Raw genomic sequence first — 14,564 nt, 5'->3', positions numbered from 1 at the left:
TGGGGAGGTTTTACGTATTGATGATTTCTTGTGTGGCGTCGGTATGTCCCAAGTACAGCCATTCTAACTGGTCCTGTTTATGTGCATTTCTTCGCATCAAGTCTGAGAAAGCTGTAGTTCGTGTCATCAAGGGAATTGCTGATTTGTCTATTTCAGGAGTTTTTCTAGACTCATATATATACTTGTTTCCACTCTCAATTCAAGTGATATGGGGATTCTTATGGAAATTTCTGCATGTTGAAGAACAGTAAGCAGCTCTGGCCAAGTTGTTTCCACAAATCCTGGTATGCTAGCAGATGTTCTTTTGAGTTTTTGCATGCTTTAAATAATGTTAGTGGACTGTTAGTTTATCAGAAGTCCTCATTAGGAGGAGTACTCTGGAGTGTCTTTTAAGAGAAATCTTTACTCATCAGTAACTTCTTTTTTTAAAGCTAATTGCTCCATCCTTATGTGGTGTAGGTTTTCACCTACTTCAATCTCTTTGTCGACCATTCTTGATGTTTTCAATCAAAAATACATTTGTCCCAAATTTTTCTGTCAGCTTGCTGGTGCTTGTACTTTTCTATTTCTCATCCGTCTACTGAATTTAGCTTTTGTGCTTTACGTCCTTTTTCTTGGTCTCTACTTTTTTCTAGTTTGGTTGTATTGGGAAGAGGTCAATGTTATGTATTCTTGTGTGCTCTTTTTATTACGACTACACGCTTGTTTGACCCAATTGGTTGCTGCACATGGCTTCAACCAGTCATGGCGCACAGGCTTGAGGAATGCTGTGCTCAGTTTTATCTGTGTTTATTGTTTATGCTAAAGCAGGAGAACTGGTCAGGGCAGATGACTTCCCGGGTGATATGGTTCCTTGCTCAATTTTATAGTCAACAAGTTACTAGTTGTGAGTGTGAATATGTCCTCGATTTTGTTAGACGAAAGTTATTTCCTTTAATCCGAGAGTTCCTTGGTAATTCCATGGTTTTCTATGTTTGTCCCAGGATTATTTGTAGAGCTGCATTTTGTTTTTTTTTTTTGTTGCTGAATAGTCGATAGTTATGGCACACTTGGTGCAATATTTTTGTGTGACCCTTGCAACTCCGCCTGTCTAGTCAGCCGGTCCCAAGCCCGGGAAAAGGAGGAGGGCAAGTATCAACATTGAGGAGGTGGTCATTAGTTTCTTCCTCCCCTCCGTTGTTTTGTGAGTTTTGTGTTAAGGTCTCCTATGTTTGCCCTAAGATTATTTGTGGAATACTGGTGCAACTTTTTCTGTGTGGCCCTTGTAGGTCTCAAATTAGCGGGTTCTAAGCCTTGAGAAAAGAGGGGGCAAGTGTTGAAGGATGCTGCTCTGAATTTAAAGCTGTTGGTGAATTTTCTTCTGCTAGCTTCGGAAAAAAGAGTTGGATTGCTCTGGAAAAGGGCATAAATGGGCTTGCTGAATAAAATCAAGAAAGCAACATTTAACGTCATTCCTGAATTGCTTGGAGAGAATTTAATCCGTGGTAGAGGCTTGTTTTGCATATCCATTATGAAATCACAAATTCACCAGTTTTCACTGATGTTTTCAAGCATTAGTTTCCGTTTAACTCAATATTCCACAAATTCGTGAACTTGTACATAACAGGATCAATTTGCAATTGCAAAGAGCTTATGATGATAATAAAAATAAAGCTCAGACGTTAGCAGCGTAAAATTTATTGGTCATCTTGTCAATCAGCAAGTTGTTCAAGAATGTATAGCTCTGTCATTAGTTCCTACCGGCTACCGCTGATTGTGTTGATGTAGCAGTTGGTTTAATTAAGGAATGTGGTTCGATGCTTCAGGATCTGTGTCTATTAGCGTTGCATGGAATTTTGAGTGATTTCGAGGGATACTTCATGAAGGAGAAATTAATAAAGAGAGTTTAGTTCTTGATTGAAGACCTTCTTGCATTGCAGAAAGGCAGGATTCAGAACTGCTGTTCGTCTGGAACTTGACCTTGTTGAGCAGGAAGATCAATTAACTCTCATTTCTCTCTGAGAAGGTAGACCCGCAAATTGAATTAGACGTTTTCAAGCCAGATTCTAATTTTGTCGAAAATGAACACGTATGAATAATTACAGGAGGATATTAGGTGGCGGTGATCCAGACGAAGAATCCGAGGACGATCAGCAGATGAAAATTGAAGATGAGACAAGACAGACAGACTTGTTCAATCTACGGTGGACGATATACTTGACGATTATGTCAAGTGCCGAGTTAGAAGCAGCAGGGCATAAGCTGTTGAAAATTAAACTAGAACCTGATCAGGAGATGGAATTATACATAATGTTATTGGAGTGCTGTAGCCAGGAGAAGACTTTTCCCCATTATTTTTCTCTTCTGGGGCCCGCGGTTATGCATGGTCAATGAAGTTCAACAACAACAACACACCAATCAAATTAGATTATGGGTAAGGATTCAAATTATTTAGAAGGGAAGGAATTATTCAGAATCCACAAATGTGGTAAAAATCAATGTTTATAAATATAAATATATGTATAATGTGTATGGTGTCGTAAAATATATATAAACGAAAGTATATATGTATGTAAAGAAAAGATAAGATCAAATAAAGAAAAATTGTTCTAACGAAAAAGATTATGTAATATTTTTTATTTGATTAAAGAATCTAAATTAATTTAATATTAAATATTAACAGCCTAATTTACCTCAACGCGTGACGTGGATTGCATAAATAAGACTATCCCGCTGAATGCTCCAAAAATAAAGATTTCACTATGATTAATATTTTTGTACAATTACAAGAATATAAAAAATACAACAACAACAACAATAAACCCAATGTATTCCCACTTAGTGGGGTTTGGGGGGGGTAAGATGTACGCAGTCCATACTTCTACCTCTGATGAAGTAGAAAGGCTGTTTCCGAAAGATCCCCGGCTCAAGTCACGAGATATCACACAAACACATAGTACAGCACAGAAGCAGATGACATAACATAGATACGGCACCCATAAGGAATATAAAACAGAGTAAAGCAGGAATGCAGGAATATAAAGCAGAGGAAAGCACACATATTCGTAATAAACATGGAACACGGAACACGGAACATTGAATACGGAATCATAACAGGAATACACCCCCACCAATTAATTCCCTACACTAGCGACCCGAACTGGCCCTAATCCTCTGCCGTAATTCGCATCTTCCAGACCTTCCTATCTAGGGTCATGTTTTCGGTGAGCTATAACTGTTCCATGTCCCGCCTAATCACCTCACCCCAGTACTTCTTCGGTCTACCCCTACCCCGTCTAAAACCATCCAACGCTAGCCTCTCACACCTACGGACCGGGGCATCCATGCCCCTTCTCTTCACGTGTTCGAACTATCTCAATCGTGCTTCCCGCATCTTACACTCCACTGAAGTCACACCAACCTTCTCCCGGATAGTCTCATTCCGAACTCTATCCCCTCGGGTCAGTCCACAAATCCAGCGCAACATCCGCATTTCTGCCACCTTCATTCTTTGGATGTGGGAGTTCTTAACTGGCCAACACTCCGCTCCATACAGCAAGGCCGGACGGACTACCACCCTATAGAATTTGCCTTTAAGCTTGGGCGACACCTTCTTATCACACAGCACCCCCGATGCGAGTTTCCACTTCATCCATCCCGCCCCAATACGGTGCGAGACATCCTCGTCAATCTCACCGTTACTCTGGATCACGGACCCGAGATACTTGAACTTATCCCTCTTCCCTACCTCCTGTGCTTCTAGCCTCACTACTACCTCATTCTCCCGCCTCACGTCATTAAACTTACATTCCACATACTCTGTCTTGGTTCTGCTCACCCTGAACCCTTTAGACTCCAGAGTTTGCCTCCACAACTCTAATTTGTCATTCACACCCCCTCGAGTCTCATCTATCAGGACTACATCGTCTGCAAAAAGCATACACCACGGCACCTCCCCTTGGATACGCCGCGTCAACACATCCATTACTAACGCAAACAAAAAGGGACTAAGAGTAGATCCCTGATGCAATCCTGTCAGGACAGTGAAATGCTCTGAGTCTCCTCCCGCCGTCCTCACCTGGGTTTTCGCTCCCTCATACATATCCTTAATTACTCTGATATATGCCTGCGGTACTCCACTCACCTCCAAGCATCTCCAAAGCACTTCCCTGGGGACTTTGTCGTACGCCTTTTCCAGGTCGATGAACACCATGTGCAGATCCTTCTTCCTCTCCCTATACTGCTCCACTAACCTCTGTACCAGGTGGATTGCCTCCGTCGTCGAGCGGCCGGGCATAAATCCGAACTGGTTTTCCGAAATAGACACTATCCGTCTCAGCCTCACCTCGACCACTCTCTCCCAGATCTTCATAGAGTGACTCAGTAACTTAATCCCCCTATAGTTATTGCAACACTGAATGTCCCCCTTATTCTTATAGAGGGGGATCATGGTACTCCACCTCCACGCCTCGGGCATCTTTGCCGTCCTGAAAATTTCATTGAACAATGCAGTCAACCACCTTACACCAGCCTCTCCAACGAACTTCCAAAACTCCACCGGTATCTCATCCGGCCCCGTCGCCCTACCCCTTCGCATCCTGCGGACTGCCTGTCTAACCTCGTCTACCTTAAAACGTCTACAATAGCTAAAATCCCGACACTCCCCTGAGTGCTCCAGTTCCCCTAACACAATAGCTCTGTCCCCCTCGTCATTCAAGAGCCTATGAATACAAATATAAAATTAACTCTTTTCTTGAATGTCATTTTCAATATGTATTTTCGAGAATTTGTACAAAACACTTGTAAAAATGTTAGTAATGAATAAATAATCAATAAATTAATAAACTACGTATTCATATATGTATATAAAATATAGATTTTCATTAAAAAGTGGGGCCAGACAAAGTTTTAAAATATTATAAGGATTTTTTCATCGCTCAAAATATTTATTTTATTACGTATTTATATATGCAATATCCGTCTTTTTATTTGTAGAGGCCTAAAAAATCGACGAAAAATTTCTTCATCGGCCACGTGCATAGTGTTTTGTTCAAATCAGTTTAATAAACTTGCAAAGAATGAAAACATCAACCCACAATATTAACCAAACAATGGCGACCAACTACCATTAACACGAGCACCCAAAGGTGACACGAGTTATCGAAAAATGTCACAAATATAACAAAATTAAATCTTTCAGAAGCAAATAGTAAATAAAATGAAGCAATAATCAATAAAAGGCAGTCATTTGTGAGCCACACAAAGTCACTAAAAAAATAAAAAATTCAACAAGATGCCTGAAAATATTATTTCGACCAACACCAATAACACGTGCAATAACGATGAGGAAGGAGATACGAGATGATATTTAGAGAAACAATATGGAAAGTAAACAAAGGAAAAACGCAGAACATTATTTCTCCGATCAAATTTACCATATTAATAAATTTATAAAATAAAAGAGACCCCAAAACAGGGGTGACATCGACGACAGTCAGGAGCTTCGCCGGTCATCACCTTCGACGAAGCAGTGGCGGGAAAGATGAAGGGAACAACGACATCATAGTGGTGGTAGAGGTGTGCTGCTGGATTTGAAGGGCTGCTGTTGGAGAGATGAGAAGGGAGATATAAGGAGAAAAGAGAAAGCAAAGGGGTGTTTGGCAGGGGCTCCGGTGGTGGTTCATCAGAGCTTCGGTGGTTGGCAAGAATGGCAGGCTGCAGTGAAAGAAAAAAAGGGAAAGAGGAAAAAAAGGAGAGAAAAGGCGTTAATTTGGGAGAGGGAGAGACAAGAGAATTTGATTTTGCAAATGTGTATGTATTACTATCTAATAAGAGGCAAAAGGCCGGAGAAGCAGACAACTCTCCGTCAACATGCCTGCTTTATCAGTTGCTTCTTGCGTGATTTTAATTATGTGATCTCTAATTAATTATTATAAGTTATTTATGCATTAAAATATTAATAATATTTAATAAAAAAAGTAAAATAGATATTTATGATCCTGTCGGCTTCATAAACTGCTTCCTTCGTGATTTTATTATATCAACTCTAATTAATTATTATAAGTTATTTATGTATTAGAATATTAATAATAGTTAATAAAAAAGTAAAATAAATATTTATGACATGCATGCTTTAGCCGCTTCACCCAGGTATTTTTTATAATAATTTTGTTGTATCATTTCTAATTAGACATGTCTGCTTCGCTGTTTCAATCATGATTTTACTATGTCACTCCTAATTAATTATTATGACCATTTAAAATTTTCACAAGTATTTTTTAGTAATTTTGCTGTATCGCTTCTAATTAGTTGTTGTGAGTCATTAAGACATGTCTTCTTCGCTGCTTCAACGTAGCTTTACTATATCACCCATAATTAATTATTATGATCATCTAAGTATTTGAAAATTACATAAAAAGTATTATAGTTACAATAGTTAACAATTTAAAATATTTATAAAAAAATAATATGTTATATAATTTAAAAAATATTATAAATCACAATAATTAAAATAAAATTTAAAAAAATATTTGTTGGGCCCGTGCCTTGCACGGGCTATTATTAACTAGTTATTTTATAAAATAATTGGCCCCCTTTTTATTTATGATAAAAAAAATATCCTTTTTTATCTAAAAAATAAAATTATTCTGTTTAACCATTAAATAATATGTTATTAATCAAAAGGTAAAAGATTCAATCAGTCATTTCAATTGTCATTTTAAAAAAAGTTGACATGATCTTGAATTGATTGATTTGCTATTCTGTATATTAAAATAATTGAGTCGACTTACATTTGCAGATCGTATAAAATAATGTATAAAATATGAATGTCGATATATAATTACAGAAAAATGCAAACAACAAATAAAATTATCTAAAAATATTGTATGATGCTATAAACAATTGAAATTATAATATGTAAAGAAAAGTTGCAATGTTATGTTATGTACGTATGCAGATGATTGTGCAAAAAATATTAAAATGATAATAACTTGATAAAAATTCTAAAATTTACGAAATTAAAGATAATTATCAATAAATTATGTAAAATTAAAATATGACAAAAATTGATAAAAAATTCTAAAAAGTGATGATTATCAATAATCTATTAAAAATTAAAAAAATATGTAAAATTTTACATTTTGCGCGCCATTTTAACGATCAGAAAGCCTAAATGCGTTAATTTTAAGCTTGGAGAGCCAAAATCGGGTGTCAACAGTTTGCCGCTTTTTGTTTGAAGATGATATAGAAGTCTTCAGATGGAAACGTTGACGTGTAGCCAATTTTGCTCAACAAAAAATTATGTTTGATAAAAAAATCGAGCGAACTCTAATTTAGAGTTGCTTACATATTTCGAGTCGCATGAGGATCAGGTCGGGTATGATTCAAAGACTATCTCAACATTTTCTATTTGAGGTGGACAAACCCAATATGTCCTCAAATTCTATGCCAACAAAATTTATAAAACTGAAAACTCATACTGAATAAAGACAAACAAATAACTAAGCTTGATTTTTCAAGAAATTCAAAAAAGGCATGTAGTGCTTAACTAATCTAAAGATAAATAATTAAAGACATTGCAAGATTTTAACTATAGGCAAACAAAATATTCAATTGAAGACACACACGCATAAAAGATCTTATTAAATGAAAAACTAACCCGAAATGTCCTATTTTAGGATGGACAAATCCAATTCATGCTTGCAAATTTTTTAGAAAAAACTAAGGTGGATTTTTTTTCTTTTTCTTTTTTTTTTTGAGAAATTAAAGATAGCATGCAGTACTTAACTAAATAAGAAAAAAATGATACAGACAAAGATAACATCCAGTGCTTAAATGATAAAATAAGTGCATCACGATATGTTCAGGTAAAGACAAAGCATGCAGTGCTTAAATAACAAAATAAATGCCGTGTGAAAGTAAAAGCAAAAATGACATGCAATGCTTAAATGATAAAACAAATGCACTGCGATATGTGTAGGTAAAGACAAGACATGCAGTGCTTAAATAACACAATAAATGCATTGCGATGTGCAAGTAAATATAAAGATGACATGCGGTGCTTTAAACAAATGCATTGCGATATGTGCAGGGAAAGACCAAGATGACATGCAGTGCTTAAATGATAAAATAAATGCATTGCAATATTTGTGAGGCGTGCAATGCCTAAATGATAAAATAAATGCATTGCGACATGTGCGTGCAGTGCTTAAATAATGAAATAAATGTATGGCAATATGTGTCAGCAAAGACAAAAATGAGATGCAATGGTTAAATGATGAAATAAATGCATTAGGATATTTGTGAGTCATGTAGTGCTTAAATGACAAAATGCATTGCGATATATGCGTTCAGTGCTTAAATAATAAAAATAAATGCATTGCGATATGTGCCAATAAAGACAAAAATGACATGCAGTGCTTAAATGACAAAATGCATTACGATATGTGCGTGCAGTGCTTAAATACTAAAACTAAATGCATTGCGATATGTGCCAGTAAAGGCAAAGATAACATGCATTGCTTAGATGATGAAATATATACATTGCGATATTTGCAAGGCATGCAGTGCTTAAATGATAAAATGCATTGCGATATGTGCATGCAAAGGCAAAGAGGGATACATTGCTTGAATGACAAAATAAATGCATTGCAATATGTGCCAGATAAAGGCAAAGATGACATGAAGTGCTTAAATGGTAAATGCATTACGATGTGTGCAGGTAAATGCAAAGATAACATACGGTGCTTAAATGATAAAAGAAATAAATGCATTGTGATGCGTGCAAGTAAAGGTAAGAATCGCATGCAGTGCTTACATGATAAAATAAATGCATTATGATATATGCAGACAAAGATAAAAAAATATAGTACTTAAGTAATAAAATAAATGCATTGCGAGATGTGCATATAAAGGCAAGAAAGTATGCATTGCTTAAATAACAAATAATAAAATAAATACATTGCGATGCATGCAAGTAAAGGAAAAGATAGCATATAGTACAAACAAAATAAATGAAGTGCGATATGTGCAAGTAAAGGAAAGCAAACACAAATATTTAATTGAAGAAAAACATGCGTAACTGTTTTATTGGAGGACAAACTAACACAACTATCCTATTTTAGGGTGGACAAACTCCTGTAAAAATGATTATTGAGCAAAGAATTATTTGGGAGTGAAAATATTTATATATTCCCTATGTTGCTTTCAAAATTTCTCAGTATCGAGCTGTGAGATACTTGGAATGCAAGATTGTGTACTTGCTGGGGAGAAAGAATGATTGTAGGATTGCGATGACCGAACCCTGCATAGAGCTTCCAACATATCTCGAATGTCACGAGAATCAGGTCAATGTAGTTCGAAATAAAAGAATAGAATAAATTTTGAGACAGTTCTCAAAATTTCCCCCAATGGATGATCTATGGCTAACACTGTCTCTTCGAAAAAAAATTTCTGAAAAGATGTATGACGTCTCCGATTGTTACGAAGACTGATGCTGATTTCTGTCTCCGATTGTCTACGAAGAATAAGACCCTTAACTAGTGAGGTGACTGAAATCTAATAGCCTCTCAATTAGCGAGGCTATTGAAATGTAAAAGACTCTAGATTGGCAGAACAAATGTAATAGCCTCTCGATTGACAGAGCTATATATATAAAAAAATGTAAAAAATACTCAAAAATAAGCGTTTAACTGAAAAATAAATTGTCGGTATTTAAAGGTATGTGCTTGAAAGAAAAAGTCAAATGCCCGTATTTCAAAACTGGGCGCCTTGAATGAAAAGTAAAAAAATGCATGTATGTGAAAATGAACACCTTGAATGAAAGATAAAACAAAATGTCCGTCTTTAAAAGCGGGCGTCTTGAAAAAAAGAAAGAAAGAATTTTGCATTTTCTTGGTAAAAAGAGTTGAAAGATGAAAACGACACAATCGTATCTTGACTTCAGTTGGTACCAATAATTAGTAATGTGCATAAAAATTTTTCCATATCCTTTCCAACTAATCGAGATCGACTTCATGGTAACTCCTATAGTTTCAAGTGGTACCTCAGACATGCCTAAGTATCGACAAGATTTTTCGTCTTGCTTTAAACAAATGTTTCGAATTATGCCTATCCTCATGCTTCAAATGCCCTATCCAGAAAGAAAGTTTTATTTCACACATATTTGAGTAAAAGAAAGTCCCATTTCATACATATTTAAGTAATTTTTTTTTGAATTTGAGGACATCTAGAGAAATACATTCACACTCAAAAAGAAATTCCATGCATGCAATTGTGATACCACAGGTTTAACCTTCATGTAAGTATCCACTAACGTGAGAACATTTGGAATAGAATCTCGTAGGACTTGCTATTGGCTTGTAAGTTAGGCTTGGGGGCAGGTTGGATGATATTTGGGATGAAAGTGACTAATCCCTTAATGAGCATTACATTGCATTTGTATTTTCAACGTTCATTGCACTTTGATGAGTGATCTTCTTAGTTGTGCTGCATTGCCTCTTGTTTTGTATTTGCTTTGATTTTTTTTGAATCTTGTGTTGGAGTTTTTTTCCTTTTTTTTCAAGAAACTATTTTTATATATATATTTATATATATATATATATATATATATATATATATATATGGTCGAGGTTTTGCTCCTTTTGAAGTTTTTTTTTTCATTTTTGTTCATCTGAGACAATATATCTTTTGAATTTTGCGTCTTTTGATCTTGAATCTTTGTCCGAAATTTGCACGTACTTAGTGCACTCAAGGAGGTGAGGCTAAGAGAGAAATGGTGCATGAATAGTGCATGTAAGCACTCAAAAAGGTATAAGTTCAGATGTGGTTGTCCAAAGAAAAGGTTTTAGGCTCAAAAGAGGGAATGCTAGGGATTAATATCATTTGGTGGGTTGTGAAAGACTTAATAGGGTCAAAGAAGGCCTACAATTATTTCCAAAATCAAGTGCAACTCAGAATTTCACCTCAACAAACATTAAGGCAAAGTTCTAGATCAACAATGCAATGCCAATGCAATGAATTAAATTAAAGCTTTCCACACAATGCACATGAAATGATGAGGTTGACTTCGTTCTTGTCTTAGATGTATGCAAGAGAATTCTTCAAGTGTTGCTCAGGTGTGATAAAAGGTACCAAAATAATCTATGGTTTATCATGAAATTGGTCCATTACATCATACCAGTTTGTTCTTTCTCATGCACACTTCTAAATATATTGATATCAACCAAGTAAAAAATTTATAATAATTTTTTTTAGAAAAAAATGGGACCGAACTCAAACGAAGATTGCCTACATATCTTATAAATACAAGAATCAGGTCTGCGTAGTTCAGGAAAATTTATAAATTTGTTTGTGCAATGTATGATTGTAAAAAAAATCGATGGTTATTTATAAAAATAATGTGAAAGATGATCAAGAAAGAACTGTTTTTAGCATCAAAATCGTTTTGATCAAATGATTGAAATAATGAATGTAAAGCATGGGGAGAGCTTTAACACAACTTCAATATGTTGACAAGATTGAAAAAGTCAGATTTTGAAGGAATTATGACCTTATTTCACCCCAGCTGGCAAAATTATTATAATTGAAAGAATATTGAACCCTTTTGAAAGTGAGGATTGATACGTTATAAATTTAATGGTTTACGGCATTCGAAAGAAGAAGCTAGATACTCTTGCATCAAAATCAGGTGAGGAATTAATGGTAGGCCGGCTATGCACTAATATAATTAAGATTTGGATTTGAGGAGCTATTGATTGTGCTCGTGAAGAATTTGGGGAGCATTTTTGAATTGTTTCATAAAATTGCCCTAGTTTTAAATATCGGAGAAACTATTCTAAAACAGTGAAGAGATCGAACCCTAATGTAGGGTTGCCTACGCATCTTGTCAGGACAAGAATCAGGTTAAAACATAGTTCAAACCTATATGCAGCTAGTGACGATGTCGCTAAGGTGCATTTTTTAACTGATCCACTATGCAAAATAAAGGTTAGACTACAACTTCTCACTAAAGTATAATCAATTTAGCGCAAACAAATATGTACAGACATAATAATCCTTCAAATATGTACAAAGACTATGATAATGCGTCACTTGGGTCGTGAACCCTTTGAACATAAAGTTGACTAACGATGCATGCACCTAAAATGTATTGTTTTAGTTCTATCCAATGTTGACTAAGAGTGTATAAACTCGGAATTGAATTTCCAATATGAGAAGATACGTAGTCCCACGACAGTAAAACTCCTGCTCACCCTACGTATGCACCCACTCTCTAAAATAAGGTGATTTGAAATTTTTTTGAGAAAGTACAATGTACAATCCGTGTGTACAATGTGTGTGAGTGTCAGTATTCTGAAATGGAGGAAATATGATCGGAATGCCAATTATATAAAACGATAAACAAATAAACAATCTATACAAAATAATAATAAACAAACAATTTATGTCATACAAACAAGATAAATCAAGATAATTAGGAAAAAAATAAATAACAGTGTATAAAAAATATAAATAGTTACATAAGTCTATAATGGTTGGAACCTGCCTCCCCAGCAGAGTCGCCAAACTGTCGTACCCTATTTACCTAAGGTCAAAAAGAGCACGACATTATGGATTCAAAAAGAATAGATTTTATACAGAGTCGCCACCTAATTTTTAAGAAAAATAAGAAAACTTATTTATTTATTAACAAGTATGACTTTAGTTTAGTCCACGAAATCAAATTAGATTACGGGTGAGGATTAAAATTATTTCAAAGAAAAGGGGTTAGACACCATTCAGAATCCACAAATGTGGTTCCCAGCAATACTTAGATTTATTAAAAAAAGAGAAAGAAAAAAATCAATGTTTGAAAATACAAATATATGTATAATGTGTATGCTGTCGTAAAATATATATAAACAAAGTATATAAGTATATGCATGTAAGGAAAAGACAAGATTAAATAAAGACAAATTGTTCTAACGAAAAAGTCTATGTAATATTTTTTGTGTAAAAAGTGTGAATTATTTGAATAAAGAATCTAAATAAATTTAATATAAATATTAACGGCCTAAATTTGCCTAAACGCATGACGTGGATTGCATAAATAAAGACTACCCTGCCCAATGCCCCAAAAATAAAGATTTCGCTATGATTAATATTTTTGTACAATTAAAAGAATATAAAAAATACAAATATAAAATTTACTCTTTTCTTGAATGTCATTTCCGACATGTATTCCCGAGAACATAGACAAAACACTGTCGTAAAAATATTAGTAACAAATAAATAATCAATAAATTAATAAACTACGTATGCATATATGTATACAAAAAATAGATTTTCATTAAAATGTGGGATCAAATAAAGTTTTAAATATTATAAGGATTTTGTCATCGCCCAAAATATTTATTTTATTATGTATTTATATACGTAATATCCATTTTTTTATTTGTAGAAACCTTAAAAATCTATGAAAAATTTCTTCATCGGTCAAGTTCATAGTATTTTGTTCAAATCAGTTTAATAAACTCGCAAAGAAAGAAAATATCAACCCACAATATTAATCAGATAATGACGAGCAACTACCATTAACATGAGCACCCAAAGGTGACACGAGTTATCGAAAAATGTCACAAATATAACAAAATTCAATAATCAACAAAAGGTAGCCATTTATGAGCCACACAAAGTCACTAAAAAAATAAAAAATTCAACACGATGCCTGAAAATATTATTCCATCCAGCACCAATAACACATGTAATATGGTGAGGAAGGAGATACGAGATGATATTTAGAGCAACAATATGGAAAGTAAACAAAGGGAAAGCGCAAAACATTATTTCTCCGGTCAAATTTATCATATTAATAAATTTATAAAACAAAAATGAACCAAAAACAGGGGTGACATCGATGACAGTCAGGAGCTTCGCCGATCATCACCTCCGGCGAAGCAGTGGCGGGAAAGATGAAGGGAACAACGGCATCATAGTGGTGGTGAAGATGGACTGCCAGATTTGAAGGGCTACTGTTGGAGAGACGAGAAGGGAGAGAGGAGGAGAAAAGATAAAGGAAAAGGGTGTTTGGCAGGGGCTTCAGTGGCGGTTTATCGGAACTCTGGCGGTCGGCAAGAATGGCAGGCAACAGTGAAAGAAAAAAAAGGAAAGAGGGAAAAGGGAAGAGAAAAAGCGTTAATTTGGGAGAGAGAGAGAAGAGAATCTGATTTTGCAAATGTGTATATATTGTTTTTATAAAATAATTGGCCCCCTTTTATTTATAATAAAAAAGAATACCCTTTTTTATCTAAAAAATAAAATTATTCTCTTTAACCATTAAATAATATGTTATCAATCAAAAGGTAAAAGATTCAATCAGTCATCTCAATTGTCATTTTTAAAAAAGTTGACATGATCTTGACTTGATTGATTTGCTACTCTGTATATTAAAATAATTGAGTCGACTTACATTTGCAGATCGTATTAAATAATGTATAAGATATGAATGTCGATATATAATTACAAAAAATGCAAACAACAAATAAAATTATCTAAAAATAATGTATGGCGCTATAAACAATTGAAATTATAATATGTAAAAAAAA

General features: G+C 34.6%; 1 long non-coding RNA gene across 13 annotated transcripts in view; it reads left to right on the top strand.

Moving 5' to 3' along the window:
- The window catches only part of LOC107854753, a 13,212-nt gene extending 10,618 nt beyond the window's left edge, over positions 1 to 2,594 (top strand). For 12 of the 13 annotated variants that reach the window (XR_007045180.1, XR_007045189.1, XR_007045188.1 and 9 more), the window contains 2 exons: positions 157 to 2,005; positions 2,085 to 2,594. This is a non-coding gene — a long non-coding RNA (uncharacterized LOC107854753). The remainder of the gene's footprint in view (positions 1 to 156; positions 2,006 to 2,084) is intronic. The other variant, XR_007045179.1, reaches the window with a different exon arrangement.
- Positions 2,595 to 14,564: the final 11,970 nt, after the last annotated feature.

This window comes from Capsicum annuum, chromosome 9, assembly GCF_002878395.1.
Source record: "Capsicum annuum cultivar UCD-10X-F1 chromosome 9, UCD10Xv1.1, whole genome shotgun sequence".
NCBI lineage: Eukaryota > Viridiplantae > Streptophyta > Magnoliopsida > Solanales > Solanaceae > Capsicum > Capsicum annuum.
Note: the sequence above shows the minus strand (reverse complement) of the source record. Positions and strands in the feature narration are given on the sequence as shown.